Source organism: Mirounga leonina, unplaced genomic scaffold (genome assembly GCF_011800145.1).
Source record: "Mirounga leonina isolate KUSES-001 unplaced genomic scaffold, KU_Mleo_1.0 Mir_115, whole genome shotgun sequence".
NCBI classification, from domain to species: domain Eukaryota; kingdom Metazoa; phylum Chordata; class Mammalia; order Carnivora; family Phocidae; genus Mirounga; species Mirounga leonina.
The window spans coordinates 37,786,267-37,808,142 of NW_023270268.1; the positions used below are offsets into that span (position 1 = coordinate 37,786,267).

A 21,876-nucleotide genomic window follows, 5' to 3' on the forward strand; every position below is an offset into this window, starting at 1 on the left:
TTTAGACTTGATAAGAAACTTTTAAGCAATTCAGAGCTATAACGCTACAAGAATATTTGGATAACTCACTGCACACAGACATGCCTCCTCCTTCAAAAAATCCAAGCCAACCATAGAGGAGACATAAGAAACTGTCTTTTCCGATAGTAAGGTGGATGGATGTCTTTGTAAGGTGAAAGGTTTGTGGGGGACCTTCTTCATGATAAAAAGCGAAAGGTTTTTGGGGGAATGGTTGGCATTGACCTTATTATTAAGAAACTCAAATTGTTTAAAGATCTAGGAAATAACATTTTTTTTTTTAACTTAAGAAATGATGAAGTCCCCTTCAATTTGTTGGAGAACCAAGAAACAAGATTTTAGCGGTGCTGTCAAAATAGAATTTGGATTGAATTTGAAACATTGGTAATTGTGTGGAAGAGGATCAGTCATGGTAATTAAGCCTTGGACCAAGGTCTACTTGTCTTAACCTTCTTCCCTACAATGAATTCCCATGGGGGGCCCTCTGCACTCTATGAATAAAAGAGTAAACCTACCCCACAGATCACAACTGTAAAATCCAAAGTGATGCATGACAATCTGTGACCTAAAACTGATGTTGATCAAACAATTTGAATGCCTTAGATAGAAAGTACCGGCTGCATTCCCACATTGTTCCCATAGCTGGTGCTCAGAATCTAGATTAAATTGTTGAAATAAAAGAAAAGCAGGTTCAGAACCGACTCACAGTGAATGATCAAAGGCACAAGTAGAGTTTTTGTTTCATTTCACTTTGCCATCTTAAATGCCATCCTTTGTAGCTATATTGGTTTCTTTTTTTTTTGTCCTTGATGATATATATTCAAAGTGTACTGTTTATAGATAAAAATCAATGCAGACTAGAATTTTGAGGTCTCTGCTTAGGTTTTAATGCAATTCATCAATAATTTGGTGGGAATACAGTACCAAGTTAGCACATAATTGAACCTTTAGCTCGATATCAAGTTAGTATTTATAACCTTTAGGAACAAACCCAAATTTCTCAGACTCCTGAATTCTTTTCTTCTACAGGCTCTCTAAGCATTTTGTCCTGATGAAGTCTCCCTTTTCCTTCCTCCCTCCTCAGCTTTAGGTACACTGGGACACTCTTTTGGTCCAGATGGTGTTTTCAAGAGTGGCCCAGTTCTTGCAGAGTTTAAGTGTTATCAGGTTAGTGTTAACGGCTGGCACTGTGTTCATGGTGCCAGCCGTGAAACACAGCTACATAAATTCAATGGTGTTTTTTAGCAAAGTTGACATGCGAGTGAATTAATTTTGGAAAAACTACAATAATAGCAATTTGCTTTATCCCTTTTCTTATCCTCAAACAGCCCAAGTTAAACTCAAGATCACCGCCAATGGAAAAAGGTAACTTGAGAATCTCTGAGTAGTGATCAATCAAAATGAGCTGGGTAACTTCAAGTTTAGATATCTGAAATCATTTGGCCTATGATCAGGAGCATGGATGGGAAGTCAAAGTCTGACCCCATGAGAAGGGAGGCCTCTTCAGCTGCATGTTTAATGATCAAACAAGACAGTGAATATGAAAGCAATTAGTAAACTATAAGGTAAGGAGTAAGCTATTTATTGATAGTTATAATAATTTTCTGACCTTGCTGCCTTTCACTGATAAGTAGCCAAGACTTTGAGAATGACTTGCATGCTTGAGGTTACCTAGTTGGAAGGGACAGGGATGGAACTCACATCTATATTTTCTAATTTCAGCATCTGACAAAATGTCAGGGCTCAGCATTGGGACCATAGTCATAGCCAAGACAGATACAGGGTCCCTGTCCTCTTGGAGCTTCAGTATAGCTCCAAATCCAGTGCTTATCCAGTCAATCCATATTCTTTTACTGGTCAGAGGGAATAATTTCAAATTTATATTTGGTTTTTATAAGATCCTAAGTATGTTTGTAGCTAAGCCTTGACTGTGGAGCTCTTTAAGGGATTTCTCCGTTGCCAGAGGTGCCTTCAACAACTGCCTCCTAAACTTCAGATCTCACTTGATATTTATTAATCTCCATTAGGGCGAGAGGGGTTGGATGCCTCTCAGCAGTCTTCTCATTGTCAATCAGAGGCTTGTTGCAGAAGAATAATTTTCTTCCCTCTGCAAAAATCAAAGGGCTGCAATTGAATAAAGGAAGGTGAGTTGGGGGTAGGGCTGTGAGTGAGACATGTCCCTACATTCATGCATTTCAGTCCGATGGAGGAGGCAGACACATGGACAGCCTGGGACAAGAGTAAGCACCAGGAGAAAGGGCAGAATGAAGCTTTGGGGGAGCCCAAGTCGAGAGCGGTTAATTCTTTTTTTTTTTTTTTAAAGATTTTATTTATTCATTTGAGAGAGAGAATGGGAGAGAGAGCACGAGAGGGGGGAGGGTCAGAGGGAGAAGCAGACTCCCTGCTGAGCAGGGAGCCCGATGTGGGACTCGATTCCGGGACTCCAGGATCATGACCTGAGCCGAAGGCAGTCGCTTAACCAACTGAGCCACCCAGGCGCCTGAGAGCGGTTAATTCTGTTCAGTGGGTTGAGGAAGGTGTCAAGACTTTTGAGCTGAGCCTTGAAAACACAAGTTCAATCTACAGAGAATAGATGGAGGAAAAAGCACTCCTTGGAGAAGGGAGAGTAGGAGCGAAAGCATGGATACTAGAAAGAGTTGGCCTGTTCAGGAAGCTGCAGGTACTTAAATGTGTTCTAAAACATAAGCATGCATATGAATCACCTGGAGAGCTTGGTGAAAAATGGATTGCTAGGTCCCAACTCCAGAGTTTCTCATTCTTTAAGTCTGGGATGGGGCTGGAGAGTTTCATTTTAGCAAGTTCCCAGGTGAGGCCGAGGCTGCCGATCTGAGAACCACACTTTGAGAAACAGTGGGCTAGAATAAAGGACATTATATGATAGATGAGCTAGGAAGAAATGGTTTTCTTTTGAAACTATACTACCTTTACAAAATTGATGTTTCAGGTTTGTTGTTGTTGTTGTTGTTTTTTAAGCTTATTTTCTAAGTAATCTCTACACCCAACGTAGGGCTTGAACTCATGACCCCAAGATCAAGAGTCACGTGCTCTACCGACTAAGCCAGCCAGGCACCCCCTTGTTTTGTTTTTTAATTAGTCTCATTTACCAAGTGGTTGCTGCCTTGAGCCCCTTGCTGTTCCTTGGAAGTTCCTTATCTGTTCTATGCCCACCCCCCTTGTTCTAAGAAATCAGTCCTTTTCTTCTCTTACATACTTTTAAATAAATAACTGCTGTTTAGTCAGGATGGCCATTCCACCCATGGAAAGCTGAACAGCCAACATCAATCAGCTAGATGATATCAGGAGTCGACCCCAAACCAAGTATGAATGACTAGTATATTCACAGTGTATATACTTGGATTTTATTTTTGTTAATCTGGATATAATGTTAAACTTTATTCAACAGGTATTTTTGGAATAGTTTGTAAGCTCTGAGCCAAGAGGTAGAATGTACACAATGGCAGAAAGTTGCTTCCCTGCCCTCAGAAAACTTCCCTTGAACCTTCCTCAGAAAACCTCCCCATAACCTTCCCCTGAAACTAGTTGTCCTTTTACATTTTACATATTTTTGAAAGACACAGAAGCCTTTAAAGATAGATTGATTTTTGCAAATCCAAAAGATGACTGAAATACACATATTTCACGTGTAGTTTTATGGGAAGGTTAAGATGCATGAATTCATAGCTCCAGTACAGGGCAGTTGGTGCCACGTGCTGTAGGAATGATAGAAACCAAGGGTGAGGGGGCTGAGGTGGAGGAAGGCTCACTTTCCATTGTAACAATTAGGGCAGGCAAGGACAGAGTTGAGGGGATGGTGATTAATGCTGCCTTCTGATGTTTCGTGCATCTTTGTAAGCCATCTGAAATAAGGGAGCATTTGTCTACATAAAGCAAATAATGGAGGAGGGGCATTTGAAGGAGGTAGGCATTGAAGGATGGCAGGTGCTCACCAGTCAGGAGGGAGAGGGAGAGGGAGAGGTGTTCCAGACTATGGGGGCGACTGAACCTTACAGTGGAGGTGTGGCAGGGCAGTGCAGGTGCAGCTAGGGGTAAATACTCTTTCATTTTGGGGGAAGTGCAGGGAGATAAGACTGGAAAGGCATTTACGGAAGGTTGTAGAGCATTTGAGTATGAGTTTGTGGGATTTGGGCTTTATTCTGTAGGCAATGTTGAGTCATAGGCTTATCTTGGCTTACCCTGACTGTCAGTTCCCTCCTAACCCCCAAACACATCAGAAAAGGAGGAACCCTATTTCTTACAGTACATTTATCTATAGTTCATACTCTCTTGGATAAACACCTAAAAATGCTTTTCCCTGGCTGATTTTAGTATGTGTATTTCAGTCATCTTTTGGATTTGCAAAAATCAGTCTATCTTTAAAGGCTTCTGTGTCTTTCAAAAATATGTAGAATGTAAAAGGACAGCTAGTTTCAGTTTCTGAGAAACGAATGATAAAAATGAGACAAAAATAAATTATTAGGTCTAGTGATTGTATTACTTGTTCTGGATTGTTCTGGGAAGGCAAGGGAATTCAAAAATTAAGGCTAAGGATATAAATATGGTGTCTTAAGCAGATGCTTTCAGGCTGACTCCCAAGTGCTGAAAGATTCCAAAGGTAAGGGTGAATGACAATGTGGTGTCTCTTCAGAATTGCTTTAGCGATAAATGGGGTGATGTCTACTGGTTTAGTGCTGATTTAGAAGAGCTGGGGATTAAAAGGCACTAAGGCCAAGTGGTCCCTTTTATTCATCTTTTTGGGGGATGGCTACAAATGGGAAAGACATTTGTGTCTCATTGGAGATTTTAAGAATCTTCTGTGTATATCCCCTACAAAGTATCCTGTGCTGAGAACTACAGTGTGGTGAGAAAAGCAAAAAACAGTGGATTTGTAAGTAGAAGTTGGCACCCTGGTGCTACCACTTGCTAGCTGGCTGATAAAAGAGGCAGCTTAGTGAGTTGGTGGGACAGAACTGACTGACTCCCATTTGCCCACAATCCACAGCTAAGAAGTTCAGTGGGTGGGAAAGTCATGCAGCCTATCTGAACCTTGGTGGTGGTGGTGGTGGTTTGTATTTTGTTGTGGTTGTTCTTTTTTGTTGTGGATTAAATAAAATAGTTAAATGGAAAGGTACCATACACATTTTAGATTAAAATCTTTTTTTTTTTTTAAGATTTTATTTATTTGAGAGAGAGAGACACACACAGCAAGAGAGGGAACACAAGCAGGGGGAGTGGGAGAGGGAGAAGTAGGCTTCCCGCGGAGCAGGGAGCCTGATGTGGGGCTCAATCCCATGACCTGAGCCGAAGGCAGACGCTTAACGACTGAGCCACCCAGGTGCCCCTAGATTAAAAGTTTTCTAATAGGGGTGCCTGGCTGGCTTAGTCGAAAGAGCATGGGACACTTGATCTCCGGATCTTGAGTTTGAGCCTCATGTAGGTATAGAGATTACTTAAAGGAATGAATATATAAAAACTTAAAAAAGAATGCAACTTTTTTTAAAAATAAAATTTAATAACACTAAGATTTATTTGAAGTTCTTGGGGCCACAGATGTGGATGGCCATGTGGAGTATGAGCTGTTGCTGCTTTTTCCCCCCTTCCTTGCCCCTGCCCAGGTGAGAGCTTCTTGAGGGCAAGACTGTATCTTTCCAACTTTGTATCCCCATTGCCTGATGCATGGTAGGAACTTAATAAGTTGTTGAATGAATATATAAAAAGGAATTAATGAATGGGTGAATTTATACCCACCCCCACCCTGTCACATACCTACTACTTTCTAGCTTCTACTTGCTTGTAGAGACTTAAGATCTATGGTGCCTTATTTTACTTACTTGTTTGTTTGTTTATTTATTTATTAAGTTCTGCCCCCAATGTAGGGCTCAAACTCACGACCCCAAGATCTAGAGTCGCATGCTCTACTGACTGATCAGGCCAGGTGCCCCCTGGTGCCTTATTTTTTTTAGACTGCTAACCCCCTGTCTTTTACTGAAAGTAAATCTTGAGAGAGGACCCAGCCTTATCCAGGAGACACAGCTGCATAGCTTGAGTTCAAAGTATAAGCATCTTTGTAGATTCACATGCATTTTAAACTAATTCTTGAAATGAATTAAATAATATTTAATAATGTTTTACATGTGGATAATGTATGTAAAACTGATTTCACCTCTGAAATAAACTGACACGTATAAATTGAGGTTATGTGTTGTAATGAGCACTGGTATTATATGAAACTGATGAATCACAGACCTTTACCCCTGAAGCAAATAATACATTATATGTTAATTAATTGAATTTAAATTTAAAAAAATAAATTGAGGTTATATTCCTCTTAAAGTATTTTATATTGCTTTTTTCCCCCTTTAATATTTTTTTATTATGTTACATTAATCACCATACATTACATCATTAGTTTTTGATGTAGTGTTCCATGATTCATTGTTTGCATATAACACCCAGTGCTCCATGCAGAACGTGCCCTCTTTAATACCCATCACCAGATTAACCCATCCCCCCACCCCTCCCCTCTAGAACCCCCAGTTTGTTTCTCAGAGTCCATAGTCTCTCATGGTTTGTCTCCCCTTCCAATTTCCCCCCCTTCATTTTTCCTTCTTACTATCTTCTTTTTTTTTTTTTTTTTTTTACATATAATGTATTATTTGTTTCAGAGGTACAGGGCTGTGATTCAACAGTCTTACACAATTCACAGTGCTCACCATAGCACATACCCTCCCCAATGTCTATCACCCAGCCATCCCATCCCTCCCACCCCCCATCACTCCAGCAACCCTCAATTTGTTTCCTGAGATTAAGAATTCCTCATATCAGTGAGATCATATGATACATGTCTTTCTCTGATTGACTTATTTCGCTCAGCATAATACCCTCCAGTTCCATCCACATCATTGCAAATGGCAAGGTTTCATTCCTTTTGATGGCTGCCTAATATTCCATTTTATGTATATGTATATACACACACACACACACATACACACACACACCCCACATCTTCTTTATCCGTTCATCTGTCGATGGACATCTTGGCTCTTTCCATAGTTTGGCTATTGTGTACATTGCTGCTATAAACACTGGGGTGCACGTACTCCTTTGGATCCCTACATTTGTATTTTTGGGGTAAATATCCAGTAGTGCAATTGCTGGGTTGTATGGTGGCTATATTTTCAACTTTTTGAGGAACCTCCATACTGTTTTCCAGAGTGGAGTATTTTATATTGTTTTAAGAAGAATCTGATTAGGAGTAGGAGAGTAGCCTATAGAGATGCTTGGAGAAATGTGTATTAATACACTGATCTGCTAGAGGCTTGGATACCTGTTTTTCCTGCAGTTAAATGAAAAAGAACCAAAAGTAATTTTATTCTACCTTAGGTTTCACGGTTTGTTTAATGTTAGCAGTACAGTTGGCCCTTGAACATCGTGGAGGTTAAGGGTACTTACCTCACCCCATTCGCCCCTGCAGTGAAAAATCCATGTATAGCTTCTGAACCCCACAAAACTTTACTACTGATAGCCTACTGTTGACCAGAAACCTTACTGATAACGTAAAAGCCTTACTGATAGCACGAGCAGTCAATGAACACATATTGTGGAGGTTATATGTATTATATATATATTATGCAAAATATATATATTATGTAAAATAAGCCAGAGAAAAGAAAATGTTATTAAGAAAGTTATAAGGAAGAGAAAATACATTTACAGTACTGTACTGTATTGAGAAAACATCTACATATAACTGGGCCCACGCAGTTCAAATCTGTGTTGTTCAAGGGTCAACTGTTACTCAGTTCTTGATTCATGAAATTAGGCTGGATTAATATGGGCAAAAATTCATCTTTTTCAATTTGAACAAAGTAGTTTCACTTTAAAAATTATTGTATTACCTGTTAATATACATCTGGAATGTGTAGGATAAAAAAAATTGACCTTGCTAAATTTTTACTGAGTTATATTCTGCCTACATGATATGTATTGTGCTATGGGAGACTAAGCCTTAATTGAAGTTTTCTGCAAGGTTAGTAATAAATTTCTCATAGAATTAGGACAATAAATAATGGAAGAACTGAAAACATTGTAATTTTCTGGTAATTCAGAGAAAATGACTACATTCTGAGGAAGTGTACTAAAGCACCACTGTAATGCTCATTTTTGCAAGTTAATTATTAAATATCAGTAGGAATATTCTTTGCGTCCTCTTTCACATCTCAGGCACACTTTAGGGAGGCCTTATGTTATATATGTTGCTCATTTAATCTAAAAAGGCTCACTCATGCCTTTTGTGTGCACAGGTTCTTTCCATTATGTTATGCCCTTAGGCATTATAATAAGGGTATTACAAAATCAAGCAGCAAGACTTCTCAGGGAAATTAATGGTTTCATATTAACCAGACATTGTCAGAATCTTTGTCTTGAATAGGATTAAACAGTGTTCCATCAGTGTGCTTGGTGCACATGATGAGATTGTTGTTTTTTTAATTTTATTTATTTTTATTTTTTAAAAAGATTTTATTTGTTTATTTGACAGAGAGAGACACAGCGAGAGAGGGAACACAAGCAGGGGGAGCGGGAGAGGGAGAAGCAGGCTTTCCGCTGAGCAGGGAGCTCGATGCGGGGCTTGATCCCAGGACCCCGGGATCATGACCTGAGCCGAAGGCAGACGCTTAACCAACTGAGCCACCCAGGTGCCCCTGTTGTTTTTTTAAATAACAGCTTTATTGAGGTATAATTCACATGCCATTCAAATCACTCGTGTGTAAGTCCGTTTTAGAATATATATATTTTTAAAGATTTTATTCATTTATTTGACAGAGAGACACAGCGAGAGAGGGAACACAAGCAGGGGGAGTGGGAAGGAAGCAGGCTTCCCGTGGAGCAGGGAGCCCAACGCGGGGCTCAATCCCAGGACCCTGGGATCATGACCTGAGCCGAAGGCAGAAGCTTAACGACTGAGCCACCCAGGCGCCCCTAGAATATTTTTATCATCCTGTATCCATTAACACTCCTCATTTCCTACCCACCCCCTGCCTAGGCAATGACAGTTCTACTTTGTGTTACATATTCTTGACATTTCATATAAATGAAATCATACAATATGTGGCCTTTTGTGTCTGGCTTATTTCACTTATCATAATATTTTTGAGGTTCATCCATGTTGGAATATTAAAATTGCACTCTTTATGGCTGACTAGTAGTCCATTGTGTGGATCGTACTACATCTTATTTGTTGCTCAGTTGATGGGCATTTGAGTTGTTACCACTTTTTGGCTATTATGAATACTGCTGCTGTGAACAAGTTTTTTGGGGGGTGGCATGTGTTTTCATTTCTCAGGCCTATACCTAGAAGTGGAATTGCTAGGTCATATGGTAACTTGTTTAACATTTTAAGGAATTGCCAGACTGTTTTCCAATATGACTGCACCACTTTATTTTATTATTTTGTGACTGCAGCATTTTACATTCCCACCAGCAATGTATGAAGGTTCCAGTTTCTCCACATCCTAAATTGCTATTTATCTTTTTGATTATGGCCCTCTTGGTATGAAAGTGGTATCTCATTGTGGTAACATTTTTTTTTATTAATAAACTCTTTTTTAGTACAGTTTTAGATTTACAGAGAAATTAAATAGGTAGTACAGAGAGTTCCCATGTGCCTCCACGCTGACATACACTAATAGTTTACCCTATTAACATCTTACATTAGTGTGGTACATTTGTTATAATTAAGTTTGTTCCTATTTCCTTAGTTTTTACAGAAAGTCCTGTTTCTGTTCCAGGATCCCATCGAGATACCACACATTACATTTAGCTGACATTTCTCAGGCTTCTCTTGGCTGTGATAGTTTCTCTGCCTTTCCTTGTTTTTTGATGACCTTCAGAATTTTGAGTAGTAGTCAGGTACATTGTAGGATGCCCCTCTGTTGGAATTTGTCTGATTTTTCTTTTTTGTGATTAGACTGCATTGACATTGGTTTTTAGTATAAAAAATATTACATGAGCTCAGTTTACTTGGAGTATAGAAATACATGATCAGAACTGGAAACCAGCAAAAGTATGGTTAATAGGAAATTCCTAGGAATTAAAAAAAAAATCAGTTTCCTCTGGAGAAGGAACAGACCTTTAACTCAAGATATATATATATATATATATATTTTTTTTTTTTTAAAGATTTTATTTATTTATCTGAGAGAGAGAATGGGAGACAGAGAGCATGAGAGGGGAAGGGTCAGAGGGAGAAGCAGACCCCCCGCTGAGCAGGGAGCCCGATGTGGGACTCGATCCCGGGACTCCAGAATCATGACCTGAGCCGAAGGCAGTTGCTTAACCAACTGAGCCACCCAGGCGCCCCAAGATATATTTTTTCTGACAAGGACTTGATCACATTGGAAGACGATCAGATAAAGTAGGAGAATTTATTATTGTGACTGTCATTAGGGAGCGTCTAAGGGTAGAGCCATAGACATATTTTTCACTGCTTTAAATGTACCCAAGAATGATGTTTTGCTTGTAGTAAAACATAAAATTAATAGAAATTCAGATTGCCTTTAAGAATCCCATGGTTCTGAAGCACCAAGGGTACAACATATGGTCAGTATTTTGACCACCATCAATTCCAGGAATCCTGACAGATGCCTCGTGAAGGGGGCAGGCGCCTGGGGCTCAGGGACGCTGTGTCTTGTGGCCAGACTCACTCAGCTGTCAGTAGTTGAGCTGAGATTTGAATCCAGGGCTGTGGAAGTTTATACCTTACTGTTGTCCAGGCCAGGCTCCAGAGTTTCCGGAGGTTTGAAATCAGTAATGTTTTGAAGGGCATAGGCTTGAGTCCGTATCATACTGGATATTTTTACTGCCAGCTGGAGGAGATAGCATCTCTCTCTGTTCAAGGCCCCACTGAAATCAGTCTGTCCAATTCACAGCATACCTATGGTCTGCTGACAAAGGAGAGCCAGCTTGGCCTACGTCATTATGCCCTCTTGTCTGCCTGTGGTCTGCTAACTCCCCTGCCACGCGTGTCTCCTGATATGAAGCCTGAGGGTTATAAAACAGGAAAGCAGCCATGTAGGAGAACAACATATTCAGCTAAGCTTTATCAGTGGTTACGTTGCTTAATGTGCATTGCTCATGGTATGTCTCAGTAAGATCTTGAGTTTGTTAATAAGTGAGTAGCATAGAGGATTTGTTCTTAAATACTTACCTTTGAAAAAGAGTAGGTATGGTAATAACCTGTGAATGCACATGAAATGAAATAATAAAGTAACACAGAAGATCTGAGGAAGGTTTGGAAAATTTCCCTACTTGATTCAGCTAATCCTTGTAAAGGGCCCAAGCTGGTTGATCACGGACTGATACAGGGTTTCTTTCTGGTCATACTTTCTTTATGAGTTAGGGTAGGCTATCGATTTCTTTTTTTTTTTTTTTAAGATTTTATTTATTTATTCATAAGAGACAGAGACAGAGAGAGAGGAAGAGGGAGAAGCAGGCTTCCTGCTGAGCAGGGAGCCCGATGCGGGACTCAATCCCAGGACTCTGGGATCATGACCTGAGCTGAAGGCAGATGCTTAACCATCTAAGCCACCCAGGCACCCTCGCCATCGATTTCTTGTTCACATAAATGTCAGTGTGCATTGCCTGTTCTTCAGAGCAGCTGTTCTATATGCAATGACTCAGAGATCCCAGTTGCTGTGGTTTTGATTTTGCTGTTTTAACATGGGACTTCCAGATTGTCTTAGCAGGGGAAGAGGAGCTAGAGGATCACATACTAGCTCTGAATTGCTTTGGCTTAGTGTGACACATATTACTTCTACTCACAGCCCATTGATTAGAACTAATCACATGATCCTGCTGGAAGGGAGGAGAAGCACATGGCTGTTCATTGAACAGTAAATGTCTTTGCCTCACCTTCTTGACAGCAAGAGAAGTGGTTGGTTTGCCAAAACAGCAACAACAAAAAACCCCTAACCTCAATCCAACTCATCCACCCCAAAAACTCCAGTAAAGAGAGAAAAACATACTGAAACATTTAGTGATAATTACTTGATACTAAATTCCAAATGAGCTTTGCCATAAACTAATAAATTTATAATAATTTAGGTATGGCTGATTCAGCAACTTGATATACATTTGTGGATATCAAGACTGCATCTTCGGGGCACCTGGGTGGCTCAGTCGTTAAGCATCTGCCTTCGGCTCAGGTCATGATCCCAGCGTCCTGGGATCGAGCCCCGCATCGGGCTCCCTGCTTGGCGGGAAGCCCGCTTCTCCCTCTCCCACTCCCCCTGCTTGTGTTCCCTCTCTCACTGTCTTTCTCTCTGTCAAATAAATAAAATAAAATCTTTAAAAAAAAAAAAAAAGACTGCATCTTCTAAGGGAATAAAGACAAACTTATAAGAAAAAAGTTACCTTTTTGCATTACAATTCTTCAGGTGATGATGATTAAAGCTTATATTTATTGAGGTATTCTTTTGTTTTATTTTTTATTTATTTTTATTTTTTTATTTTTTTTAAAGATTTATTTATTTATTTATTTGAGAGAGCGAGAATGAGAGAGAGAGAGAGTACATGAGAGGGGGGAGGGTTAGAGGGAGAAGCAGGCTCCTCGCCGAGCAGGGAACCCGATGCGGGACTCGATCCAGGGACTCCAGGATCATGACCTGAGCCGAAGGCAGTCGCTCAACCAACTGAGCCACCCAGGCGCCCCTGTTTTATTTTTTAAAGATTTATTTACTTATTTTAGAGAGAGAGAGAACACAGCGGGGAGGGGCAGAGGGAGAGGGAGAGAATCTTAAGCAGACTCTGCACTGAGCATGGAGCCCAATGTGGGGCTCTATCCCATGACCCTGAGATCATGACCTGAACCAAAACCAAGAGTTGGACACTCAACCAACTGAGCCACCCAGGCACCCGTGAAGTAGTTAAACTGTTTTTTGCTTAAAATTGTTACAGTGTAAGAAAATAGAAGTGGTGACTAAAATTAAAAAATTATTTTTCTTAAGCAAAAAGGAAACATTTAGGAAGCAAGTATTCTAATAGTTTTCACTGATGTAATTTTAACTTGTTTCTGTCTGTGAGCAAAGATAATCAACTCAGACTCTAATTTGGCATAAACAGTGAGCTGAGATCTTCCTCCTTTCTGAACTAACTGAATCATCACTGAGAATCAGGGTAAGGCCAGATTTATAATAGAGTGTTTCATCATGTCCAGCTCAAAAATCATAGATACTTTATATTTGTATATAAAGCTTTCAAAATACTCTCCTGCATGTGACACGTTATGTGGAAGGACTCTGTAATTATATTCCCAAGGGGTCTCATTAGTCATCACAGTGGGCTGGCCATTCCACTACAGATTTAGCCTTAGCCCTCCCTGCATTGTTCCTTCATCTGGATCAGTGGAAAGGTTAGATCCCAAAGCAAAAACAACCTGTGAAAGATTCTTGGGCTATTGAAAATTTCTGATTCACTTTGGGATCTGTTTTATGTTGAACCAGGAGGAAAAGGACTGTGGGATCCATTCTTGTCCTGGAAAGTCTTAAGGAGAGAAGTTGTAACACATTTTATTTTCCCACTTAAGTGCTGGCCTTGGAAGGAGAGAAATGAGAAAGAGAAGGAAGGATTTTAAAAATCAAGTATTCATGGGGAGCCTGGGTGGCTCAGATGGTTAAGCGTCTGCCTTCAACTCAGGTAATGATCTCAGGATCCTGGAATCGTGGGATCGAGTCCCGCATCGGGCTCCTTGCTTGGCGGGGAGGCTGCTTCTGCCTCTGCCTGCCATTCCCCCTGCTTGTGCTCGATCTCTCTCTGACAAATAAATAAAATCTAAAAAAAAAAAAAAAGAAATATTCACCTTGACACCAACTCACTGATCTAATCTTATGGGCAAAGACCAGGAATTCAGAAGTACCCAAACTTGTGCCATTCTGGGGCAGGTGTCTGGCTGTGACACTGCAGTCATTTGATGGTGGCTTAGCAGGACTTTCAACCAGTTCATTGTACATGCAAATAACAGGTGATTCAAGACAAGAAAAGGTCTTTGTACACTTTTATTGCACCATGATCATTTCCTAAGTAGGTAATAATTCTCCTTTCTCAGTGGTCTAGTTTCTTTCTTTCTTTCTTTCTTTTTGGGGGGGTGTAGCTTATTTCTAAATGAAAAGGGCTGTCTTTACAAAAACAATAAACTTTTATTTGCTTAATATATAATCTAAAATTAAGTGTGCCATAAATTTCTATATTTGGTCACTTCTGATTATGGAATTTCTGTCCTGTAACAACACAGGATACGGCTATCTTTTCTTTCTTGAGTCCTGATCTTTTAGGGAACTAGAAATGTTGAAAAGGGGATTGCCTTTTTATTTCGAGTCCCTTTACTCTCTTTCTCCTCACCCTCCACAAGTCTGGGCCACTTTGGGATAAAGTGTCCATTTGTTTATGATTCCTACAATTATGGCTTCAGGACTGAGAATGGAAGCAAGTACCATCTGAAAAGGAAACAAAATACATGTGTTTCTGTCTCTCAGCAGCACAGCATTAATAACTTGAGTTCAGGGGTAGCTCAGGAAATTAACAATGGCAGGTAGTAGAGCTCATGCTTTACCACTGTTCATTTACATATGCTCTATGGGAAATGAGAGTAGCCAGGGATCATAGGATTGTGGCAAACTGTTTACACCTATGGAAAGGGCACAGCTATCACTGGCCTAGCCCAGTGCTACCATGTAGAAATGTGGGCTCAGGATGGCTAGACCTCCTGATTTTATTTTATTTTTTTAAAACCGTAAATAAAATGAAAAGAGTATTCATATTTTTTTAAGAGTATTCATATTGATTATCTGAATATTGTATATAGCATGAGCTGAAAAATTATTCTCAATATAGATAGATAATAGAAAGATAGGTGATTAATTGATTTTTTTTTCAACTGCATTTGCCTCTAATATTGTGTCACTGGTATTTTTCTGATGAAATATTGTGTTCAAAATATATGACTTTTTTTCATAAAATGTTCTAGTATTTTCTTAAAGTTGCATTCTATATTTAATGCATTTGAAATTGTTAATTCCTTCCATTTGCTTGTCTGAAAACAAATTATGCTAAATGAAAGATATTCTCAATTCTAAAAAAAAAAAAAGATTTTATCTATTTATTTGACAGAGAGCAGGAGAGAGAGTGAGAGAAAGCACAAGCAGGGGGAGTGGCAGGGGGAGAGGGAGAAGCAGGCTCCCTGCTGAACAAGGAGCCGGATGCAGGACTTGATCCCAGGACCCTGGGATCATGACCTGAGCCAAAGCCAGCTGCTTAACTGACTGAGCCACCCAGGGGCTCCTAGACCTCCCGATTTTAAAAGAGAAAATAGAAATCTGAATTTTATGTTAATCCCCTAATTGTATATGTTCACTCCAAAATTTAGAAGATACTTAATGAGCCACAGAAGACATGTGTCCAGGCAGGATGTGGCCCCTGGGTGCCATTTTGTCTGTTGGTAGCCAGGAGAGCCTCTTAGGGGGGTGAAGAAGAAGTTACAAAAGCCCTGAGATGGGTGCCCCAGGAGTAGGGAGGTTATGACCTGCAAGACCTGGCATGAGTTTCACTGTTTTCTCTCTTTTTCTGTTTGCTGAGAGATTGCATTTTAATTTTCTGCTCTTCTGTTCTTCTTAAGGAAAACAGACTTCCCTCCTGAAGAAAGAGTGCCTGGGGATGTTGAACCCTGTTAAGGGCTCCAGGAGCTCAGTGAGGCTGAGCAGAGATGGGGCAAAACTGGTTACACATTAGGGTTTGAAGCCAGGGTGTCACTTGAGAGCTAAGATTCAGAAGTATCTGCAGAATGGGCAGGACATAGCATAGAAGCAGAGCCGCCAGACCCAAGGATGGAAAATGGGTGGAAGGGGTGGTCAAGAAGTGTCCTAGCGGGCTTTGCTTAGCTGCGGATGGGGAGGGAGCTGTTGAGCCAGCCAACCTGGTCTGAACAGTTGTTGGTGATCAACCCAGAGAAGTAATCTAGGCTGAATTTCCTGAAGACTCAATATCTTCTCTCCATTTATACCCCTTTGGTGATTCCTACATATTCTTCAAGAGCAGGAACATTATTTGGTATGTACACTTGATGTCATCTGGCTTCAGCATTATGACTTAGACAAGATAATCACTCTGCTTCCAGAATGAGGGTACAGACTTTGGAATACCTAGTTATTCCCATGATCATATGCTGGATGCTCTTGGATTTAGGGGGCTGATAATTTATACTATTCTCTTTATTCTCTGAACTGATTGAGAAATAGAGGCCTCTCAGAGTTCAAAATACCAACTTTATTCCCGGTGGAACTGGACCATGATTACAGCCTGTGGCCAGATGGTCTTCCTCATACCTTTTCTCCCCAAATTTTAACTTCTGTTCACTCCATTCCAGGCAGACTTGCTGGACAGTTGCCTTTGGGTTGGAAGGGAGAGTTTGTGTCCTGAGGACAAGCTACTGCTAAAGAGGAATAGGGCAAGTCACATAAGGATAATGACATAGAACACTTTAGCCCCATTCAGTGTAGCAATGGGTTCTCAAAGTGTGGTCTTCACACAAGCAGCATCAGCATTACCTCGAAACTTGTTAGAAATGTAGATCGGTGGTCTCTAATCCAGATGAACCAAAGCAGAGACTCCGGGGTGTGGGGCTCAAAAGTCTTAGGATTCTGTCGCAGTTAAAGTTTGAGAATCATTGCAGTAGAGGAGTAAGTTTCAGTGGGCCCAAGACACCGTCTCACCAGTAAGATGAATCAGTGCCCCTCCCTTGGGGAGGGTGAGAAATGAATGTAGAGAAGAGGCCAAGAGTGCTGCTTTTACATTAAGCTCTCATGGAAACATAAGGTAGGAGAATGGATTTCCCTAGCCGATAATCTTGCCCTCTCTGGAGGACTGCAGTCTGAGAAGGACCAGCAGGTGCAACCATGAAGACTTTCTTTAACTGCCTCTTTTCTCATCTATTAACGTTGCTTACCTTTTCTCTAAAGAATAAAGGAGAGGCAAAGGAATGAATACAAGCAGGGAGAGGGAGAACACTAAAATATTATAGTAAGAAAATAATGGAATAGGTATTGTATTCCTTCCAGTATCATTCTTTATAACTTACTCTTCATATATTTGTACTTTTCTAAGTTTTTAGTCTCTGATTAATTTTTCTAGTTGTGACCCCATCTATACAGGCCATTTGACTGTGATAGTATTATTTGTCATTGAGTCCATGCTAAATGACGCTGGGCTCTTTGCTTCCTGTTTGTGTCTATTCCGTTTCATGTTACTGAATTGTGTATATTGCTCAGTGACATGATTATATATGTTCTTCATATTCACCTGGACGTTGAGACTATTTATATTGCTTTTGTGACCTTGAGCAGGTTGTTCAGATTTACTTTCAGTCTTCAAATCAGAACAGAGGTCTGGTTAGCCATTAGAATACTCAGTGATAGCAAGGACTGGTCTCAAACAATCCATATAGTTGGTGTTTTACATTCTAAGGTGAAAAAAGAGATAAATTTCCTAACTGCTTGTGCTTGGGAAAGATTTTTTTTTTTTTCTTGCACCAACCTTTTTAGAGGTTTGAAATAAAATTATAACCTCATTGGGTATATACAGCCTCAAAGAGATACGGATATTATGGTTCCTTTTATTTATTTATCCCCCCCCAGCCCCACAATATAGCCTCTTGTAAACATACTCAATTCCATGCAGTCCAGAGTGGAAGCTTACTTCCATTAAATAATTAATCTTTCCAATTACTGTTACAGGTATGAAAAATGCTAAAGAATTCAAACTACCTCTGTTTATAAGTATTTTGCTTAGACTTCATCTAAAAATGGAATTAATAGTGCTATTAATAATCACAGCAACTGAATAGCTACTATGTTTCAAGAACTGTATGGGTAGGTAGGACATGTCATTCCCTTTATACAGATGAGGAAACAGGTTCAGGGACCTTAAATGACTTGCCCAGTTAATAAGATCAAGAGCAGAATCAAATCTAAGTGTGGTTATACCAAGCTGTACATCTCTTAACCACTGAGTTTGCTAGATGGGCTAGCTCCTGGGCTAACTCCTGACAAGAATTGCACTGGGCCTAGGTCAGAATAGGAAAGGTGTTAGGTGGTTGGTGAGAGAATGGTTGGTGGGAATACTTCAGCAGTATGAATTGCTCATTAGGGGACAAAATTTAGAAATTCTGAATTTTGATCTTATCCAGGTTTCTGGGTTCTCCCCTAAAACTTCTGAATGATAACCTTTGGGGATGAGACTCAGGAATCTGCATTTAGCATAAGCTCCGCAGGTTGAGTTTATGACTGCTAATGAGAACCACTTCACCTAATTGCTGGATAGCATTTACTGTCTATTGCAGTAATCTCTGGGCCCCAGTCTATTAGGTGGGGTTAAGAGTAAGGCATCCTACTCATCATTGTTGGCAGAATCTTGAATCTTTTCCTTTTTGTGGTGTTTTTCTTTTTCAGCCACTAACCTGAATATTTGACTAACTTCCAATATATGCGTATATCCTATTGAAGGGAAAATTTATTTAAGGAGAGTCAAAGCCAACACTGGCCCTTCCTTACAAACACACTATTCTTTTCCCTCTGCTTCTCCTAAATGATAGCTGTTTTCTCTTGTGGGCCATTCACAGCCAAGGTGGTAAGAACATCCTGTTCTGAATAAAACTGTGTGAGCCTGTATTAGTTTTCTGTTGCTTTCCTAACAAAATTTAGTGACTTCTTTTTTTTTTTTTTTTGACAGAGAGAGACATAGCGAGAGCAGGAACACAAGCAGGGGGAGTGGGAGAGGAAGAAGCAGGCTTCCCGCAGAGCGGGGACCCGATGTGGGACTCGATCCCAGGACCCTGGGATCATGACCTGAGCCGAAGGCAGACGCTTAATGACTGAGCCACCCAGGTGCCCCAAAATTTAGTGACTTCTACAATATATTTATTACTTTACAGTTCTGTAGGTCAGAAGTCTGATGTGGATCTTATCACTGGGCTAAAGGTGTTGGCAGGGCTGTTCCTCTGAAGGTCCTAGGGGGAGGATCTCTTCCATGGCTCATTCAGGTTGTTGGCAGAATTCAGTTTCTTGAGATGGTAGACCAGAGATCCTCATTTTCTTACTGGATGTAAACTGAAGGATGTAAAACATTCCGAACTTCTAGAGGTCACCTATGGTGACCTTGGCTCATGGCCCCTTTCCTCCATCTTGAAAGCCAGCATCAGAGAGTCCAGCCCTTCTCACACTTTGAGTCTCTCCTCCTCCTCCGTCTTTCTTACCCTGCAGGGGAAGGTTCTCTGCTCTTAAGGAATTCATGGGATTAGATTGGGTCTCTCTAGATCATCCAGGATAATTTGCTCCATCCCAAGGCCCATACCCTTAGTCACATCTGCAAAGTCCCTTTTGCCATGTAAGGGTAACATTCCCAGGTTCTGGGGGTTAGGGCATGGGCATCTGAGGAGGGGGGATTATTCTGCCTGCCACTGACTGAAACATTGTCTGCCTTTGTTGACAGATAAGACAGCAGTGGTCATCACTGCCGGCAGGGTTCCAGGCATTAATGTTGATGTGTATGAGAGAATGTTATTTAACTGGATATTTTTTCTGAATTGAAATCATCTCAGGGCCAGATTCCAAAACAAGTAGTTTTGGAAAGGATATTCCAGGACTTCTGTATAGGCAAGGAGAGCTGCGGTGGGTGGCACGTACCTCTGTGTGTTGCACAGTGAAGTAATTCACACTGTGCCTGCTTCTCTGGTAATTTAGATTTGGAAGAAAATTATGACGTGAAGTAGGGCCACTCATTCAACCAGGCTATTTGCTTTTAGTTTCTCATTGCAGGCCAGATGCCCTCATGCTTCCACTCCTTTGTCCATGCCCTCTCAGCTGCCTGCTCTGCCCTTCTGTCTGTCTTTCCATTTATCTATAATAGCACATGCGAATGACAAGTTTTGACACCTACCAATTCTAGGAGACATTTTCCACAGTGCTGGAAGTGTGGCATCAACTCCTTTTTCCCAGTAGGTGACTTAAAAGGATAAAAAGAATCTCTTATCATCTGCCAGTGTTTCAAAGGCCATTTTAAATTCTCTCTGATGTCTTCCTCCATAAATCTGCACAGCATTAAAGATGCCCTTGCAGCATCTTGGACATAGCAGTGACTCGGAACTGCTTATTGAATTGATTTGAAGTACTAAACTTAAACGATTGTGGTTATATTATCGATACACCAAAATTCTGCCAAGATACGTGTATTTATTATTTTATGTTGTTAACAAGAGGACATTGCTAAGAATGTCTAATTTAAGGACTAGAACTGGGATTGTTAGAGATAAGATTTCTAGTTCATCTTTTACTAAATATATAAATTCATATTCTGTCAGATTACCTAGCAGAGAATGGTGGGAGCAAGGGAGTAGACTTTTTGGTTTTTGTCCATTTCTGAATCTTTGATTGACATGCAGTACACATGCAGACAACTGTACTAATCATGAGTGTAGAACTTGATGAATTTTAACAAAATGATACTCTCGTGAAATCGGCACCTGTATCAAGAAACCAGAATTATTACCAGCATCCCCAAAACCTTCCTGTTTCCTTCCAGTTGTCACTGCTCTCAAGGGTAATTGCTACCCTTAAATTTGAGAGTTTGAGAAATGAACTATTTTTAAGATACAGGAAAACATTCTTATATTGTGAAAATAGTTCCTATAAACAAATCTCCAAGTAAGAATATGTGGGTTTACAGAGATGTAAAAAAAATGTGGCTCCTGCCCAGAAGGTGCATTTAAACACAAGACAATAAGTTCTTTTCTAAATGTTCTTGCTTTATCAAATAGTTTCAGTTACACATGCAACTTTGAGTCAGGTTATTATTTTCCAATATTTACTGATGCTGTATTGGTTCAAACAATACTTTGTTAAAGATTTTATTTATTTAAGAGAGCTCGCGCGAGAGCACACAAACAGGGGGAGGGGCCAGAGGGAGAGGGAGAAGCAGACTCCCCATTGAGCAAGGAGCCCCATGCAGGACTTGACCTCAGGACCCTGGGATCATGACCTGAGCCGAAGACAGCCGCTTAACAGACTAAGCCACCCAGGTGCCCTGGTTCAAACAATACTTTTGCCTCTAGTATTCACAAGTTGTTAAAATTGCACCATGCACTTGGCCCGGAGCGGTGCCTTGGTACTGCATCACTTTCTGCATAGTTTTTATTGAGATCAAATTAGTATATTTTCTCTGGAATTTTGGTTGAGGTTCATAGTAGGTACTCAAGAAAAAACTCTTGTCAGCAAAGGTGGCAGCCACAGTACTGCACATTTTAATTGTCTACCATAGCACTTCCCAGAAGAGTGGAAAGTGAAATTGCTTGTAACAAAATGAAGTGGATAAAATATTAGAGAAGCTGAATTCAGGGCTGTTCATTGTCCATTCATTTTCTGTGTTCAAGGACATGGAAGCATTATTTCTAAAAGGAAAACATTGGAAACCACCTTAGTTACCAATATGAATGCTTAAATAAATCATGCTATGGTCATAATGTGGACTGTTAATGAAGCATTAAAGGCATGTTTTCAAAAAATGCTTAATGATAGGGGAAGTTTCTTGCAATACTAAGTAAAACCGTATATTGAAAGATCTTTGTGAAAAAAATATATTCATGCACATGTGTGTAGAAGAGAGACTAGAAATTCATAACATATTGGCTCCCTGGTTGTTTCTGAATGGTGTACTTGAGAGCAATTTAAATTTTCTTATTTTCTAAATATTTTCCACTTGTTACTTTTCAAAAATCAGAAAATAGACACACAGGATCCATTT

General features: G+C 40.2%; 1 protein-coding gene across 1 annotated transcript in view; it reads left to right on the plus strand.

Annotated features, from left to right (window-relative positions):
* Window positions 1-2,105: 2,105 nt before the first annotated feature.
* The window catches only part of PLS1 (plastin 1), a 102,255-nt gene continuing 82,484 nt past the window's right edge, over window positions 2,106-21,876 (plus strand). The window contains exon 1 of the mRNA XM_034996270.1: window positions 2,106-2,162. The gene's annotated coding sequence lies outside the window, so the exon portion shown is untranslated. The remainder of the gene's footprint in view (window positions 2,163-21,876) is intronic.